Below are 4,965 nucleotides of genomic sequence, written 5' to 3'. Positions count from 1 at the left end.
GATAGATTGTAACTTCCATCAATGTAATTGTCTGCATCACTTCTAATCCCCCATATGTTTTTTTTTTCTCGCAAATATATATATATATATATATATATATACACACACACACACACACACACACACACATACATACACACACACACACACACACATACACATACATATACATACAGTTGAAGTCGGAAGTTTACATACACCTTAGCCAAATACATTTAAACTCAGTTTTTCACAATTCCTGACATTTAATCCTGGTAAACATTCCCTGTCTTAGGTCAGTTAGGATTACATTGACATTTTAGTCATTTAGCAGACGCTCTTATCCAGAGCAACTTACAGTTAGTTAGGATCACCACTTTATTTTAAGAATGTGAAATGTCAGAATAATAGTAGAGAGAATTATTTATTTCAGCTTTTATTCATTTCATCACATTCCCAGTGGGTCAGAAGTTTACATACACTGAATTAGTATTTGGTAGCATTGCCTTTAAATTGTTTAACTTGGGTCAAACGTTTCGGGTAGCCTTCCACAAGCTTCCCACAATAACTTGGGTGAATTTTGGCCCATTCCTCCTGACAGAGCTGGTGTAACTGAGTCAGGTTTGTAGGCCTCCTTGCTCACACACGCTTTTTCAGTTCCGCCCACACATTTTCTATAGGATTGAGGTCAGGGCTTTGTGATGGCCACTCCAATACCTTGACTTTGTTGTCCTTAAGCCATTTTACCACAACTTTGGAAGTATGCTTGGGGTCATTGTCCATTTGGGAGACCCATTTGCGACCAAGCTTTAACTTCCTGACTGATGTCTTGAGATGTTGCTTCAATATATCCACATAATTTTCCTTCCTCATGATGCCATCTATTTTGTGAAGTTCACCAGTCCCTCCTGCAGCAAAGCAACCCCACAGCATGATGCTGCCACCCCCGTGATTCACTGTTGGGATGGTGTTCTTCGGCTTGCAAGCCACCCCCTGGTCATTATGGACAAACAGTTCTATTTTTGTTTCATCAGACCAGAGGACATTTCTCCAAGAAGTACGATCTTTGTCTCCATGTGCAGTTGCAAACCGTAGTCTGGCTTTATTATGGTGGTTTTGGAGCAGTGGCTTCTTCCTTGCTGAGCGGCCTTTCAGGTTATGTCAATATAGGACTCGTTTTACTGTGGATATAGATACCTTTGTACCCGTTTCCTCCAGCATCTTCACAAGGTCCTTTGCTGTTGTTCTGTGATTCATTTGCACTTTTCGCACCAAAGTACGTTCATCTCTAGGAGACAGAACGCTTCTCCTTCCTGAGCGGTATTCTCGCCAAGCAGCTTGGTGAGAAGGTGACAACAGTTGGTGCGATTATTCGCAAATGGAAGAAACACAAAATAACTGTCAATCTCCCTCGGCCTGGGGCTCCATGCAAGATCTCACCTCGTGGAGTTGCAATGATCATGAGAACGATGAGGAATCAGCCCAGAACTACACGGGAGGATCTTGTCAATGATCTCAAGGCAGCTGGGACCATAGTCACCAAGAAAACAATTGGTAACACACTACGCCGTGAAGGACTGAAATCCTGCAGCGCCCGCAAGGTCCCCCTGCTCAAGAAAGTACATATACAGGGCCGTCTGAAGTTTGCCAATGAACATCTGAATGATTCAGAGGAGAACTGGGTGAAAGTGTTGTGGTCAGATGAGACCAAAATCGAGCTCTTTGGCATCAACTCAACTCGCTGTGTTTGGAGGAGGAGGAATGCTGCCTATGACCCCAAGAACACCATCCCCACCGTCAAACATGGAGGTGGAAACATTATGCTTTGGGGGTGTTTTTCTGCTAAGGGGACAGAACAACTTCACCGCATGGGTGAGAACCTCCTTCCCTCAGCCAGGGCATTGAAAATGGGTCGTGGATGGGTATTCCAGCATGACAATGACCCAAAACACACGGCCAAGGCAACAAAGGAGTGGCTCAAGAAGAAGTACATTAAGGTCCTGGAGTGGCCTAGCCAGTCTCCAGACCTTAATCCCATAGAAAATCTGTGGAGGGAGCTGAAGGTTTGAGTTGCCAAACGTCAGCCTCGAAACCTTAATGAATTGGAGAAGATCTGCAAAGAGGAGTGGGACAAAATCCCTCCTGAGATGTGTGCAAACCTGGTGGCCAACTACAAGAAACGTCTGTCTCTCACTGTTCAAATAAACCTATCATTAAAATTATAGACTGATCATGTCTTTGTCAGTGGGCAAACGTACAAAATCAGCAGGGGATCAAATACTTTTTTCCCTCACTGTATATACATATATATATATATACACACACACACACACACACATATATATATATATATTGTGATGTCACGAGAGGCTACACAGCTTTCAGCGGGATTGCTCAAGTAGTGCAAGGAGACCAGGTTCAACCAAAACAAGGATTTTATTAAAGGTCTTGGGGAACTAACGAAAGTATAACACAATACTGTTCTCTGGTGGCTCTTAAGGGTTAACAGTTCAGGGATGTCTCTTCCACATCCAAAATCATAACTCTCCCTCGCTCAAATAACTTTTCCCCAGTCTTACTGTCTTCCACGTTGCAGCTAGTGGCCAACCCAGCAAAACGTCCTTCCAAATGTCCCACACGTATTTCCACAGGTGCATATATCCAAAGGTGAGTATTTCCCAAAGGTAAGTATCTCCAAATCCTTATATTCCTCATGGAAGTGGACGTGCAGCACTCTTGTCCTCCAGAGAGCCCAGCTTGGAGACTGTGTCTCTTCACCCCCCACACACTCCCTCAGTGTGTCTCTTCCCTTCCCAAACCTTCAGCTCATCAGCTCCTGATTGGTTTCAGCTGCGTGGGAAGATTGGCCATAGAGGGTTGGAGTTCCCGACCATACCAGCAGATGGAGCCATAGCTGTCTGGGTTTGCAGCCATCTCAGGGGGATGTAACGTCCCTCCAGGACACAGCCTCTCGTGACATCACACATCCCCCTCCTCGGGACCGACGTCCTCGTCGGGGTAAAGGCAGCGAAGAAGGCATCACGCCGGGAGAGGGCGTCCGCATTGCCGTGGTGCTTGCCAGCCCTGTGGACAACAGAAAAGTTAAACGGTTGCAAGCTCAAAAACCATCTGGTTACTCTACTGTTTGATTCCTTGTTCTTGGCCATCCACTGCAGAGGGGCGTGATCAGATACCACCATGAAACGTCGGCCCAGGAGATAGAACCGAAGGGACTCCAGGGCCCAGACTACAGCCAGACATTCTTTCTCCACCGTTGAATAGTTCTTCTCTCTTGGAAGTAACTTTCTGCTTAGGTAGAGAATGGGATGTTCTTCACCGTCATGTGCCTGGGTGAGGACAGCACCCAGACCCACCTCCGAAGCATCCGCTTGGACAATGAACTCCTTCTTGAAGTCTGGTGCCACCAGGATCGGACTGGAGCAGAGTGCTCGCTTCAGGTTGAGGAAAGCCGCCTCCGCCGCAGGGTTCCACTTCACCATTCGTGAGTGGCGTTTGGTCGTCAGCTCCGTCAACGGTGCAGCTATGGTAGCAAAATCTGCAATAAAGCGTCTATAGTAGCCAGCGAGGCCCAAAAATGACCTTACTTGCTTCTTGTTGATGGGCTGCGGCCAGTCCTGTATGGCCCGCAGTTTGGCTTCCTGTGGTTTGACCAACCCCCGCCCAATGGTGTACCCCAGGTAGTTTGTCTCACTGAAGGCCACCTTGCACTTCTTCGGGTTTGCCGTGAGCCCTGCTTCCCTGAGCGAACCCAGCACCGCTTGTACCCGGGGTAGGTGGCTGGCCCAATCCTGACTTTGTATAACAACATCATCCAAATAAGCCGCTGCGTGCCTCTTGTGGGGGCGCAAGGACTCGATCCATCAGGCGTTGGAACGTGGCAGGTGCCCCGTGGAGACCAAACGGAAGTCGGGTATACTGGTAGAGCCCCTCCGGGGTGGCAAAGGCTGTCTTCTCCTTAGACGCCGGGGTCAAGGGCACCTGCCAGTAGCCTTTTGTGAGATCAAGAGTGGTTAGGAAACGAGCATGCCCCAAGGAGTCTATTAAATCATCGACACGAGGCATTGGGTATGCATCAAATTCAGACACTTCATTCAACTTTCGATAGTCATTACAAAATCGTACTGAACCGTCTGGCTTGGGAACTAGTACGATGGGACTTGCCCAGGCACTGTGGGACTCTTCGATTACTCCCAACTCCCGCATCTTCCTTACCTCCTTCTGTATAACCACTTTACGAGCCTCTGGCACGCGGTACGGGCGCTGGTTTACCGTTCGGCCAGGCATGGTGCGGATCTCATGTTGGACCACCTCTGTGTGACCGGGAAGGGAGGAGAAGACATCCTGGTTCTGCTCCACGAGTTCCAGGGCCATCTGTCGTTGATGTGGGGACAGATTTGGACCCAGCTGAACCTCTTCTCGCGCCGGTTCCTGGGTCTCTGTGGGGGTAGAGAGCTGAACAGCGCCTCTCTGGCGTGCCACTTCTTTAAAAGGTTAACATGATAAATCTGCTCAGTTTTCCTTTTATCTGGTTGCCTCACCTTGTAGTTTACTTCTCCCATGCGTTCAATGACCTCATATGGTCCTTGCCAGGTTGCCAGGAATTTGCACTCAACGGTTGGCACCAGGACCAGCACTCTGTCCCCGGCTTAAACTCCCTGGGTTGAGCAGATCTGTTGTAGGAGGCTTGCTGTTGCCGCTGACTGGCCTCCAGGTGTTCCCGCATCATGGGATAGATGGCCTTCATTCTCTCCCTCATAGCCCCTACATGGTCGATCAGTGTCCGCTGTTGGCATGGCTGCTCCTCCCAGGCCTCCTTGGCGATGTCGAGCAGTCCTCTGGGTCTGTAGGAAAGCAAGAGCTCAAAGGGTGAAAAACCAGTAGAAGACTGAGGTACCTCTCTCACCGCAAATAATATGTATGGTAACAGCTGATCCCAGTTGCGCCCATCTTCCCCTACCGCTTTCC

The sequence above is a fragment of the Coregonus clupeaformis genome, chromosome 21 (genome assembly GCF_020615455.1).
Source record: "Coregonus clupeaformis isolate EN_2021a chromosome 21, ASM2061545v1, whole genome shotgun sequence".
In the NCBI taxonomy this organism is placed as follows: domain Eukaryota; kingdom Metazoa; phylum Chordata; class Actinopteri; order Salmoniformes; family Salmonidae; genus Coregonus; species Coregonus clupeaformis.
This window is presented reverse-complemented; position numbering follows the sequence as displayed.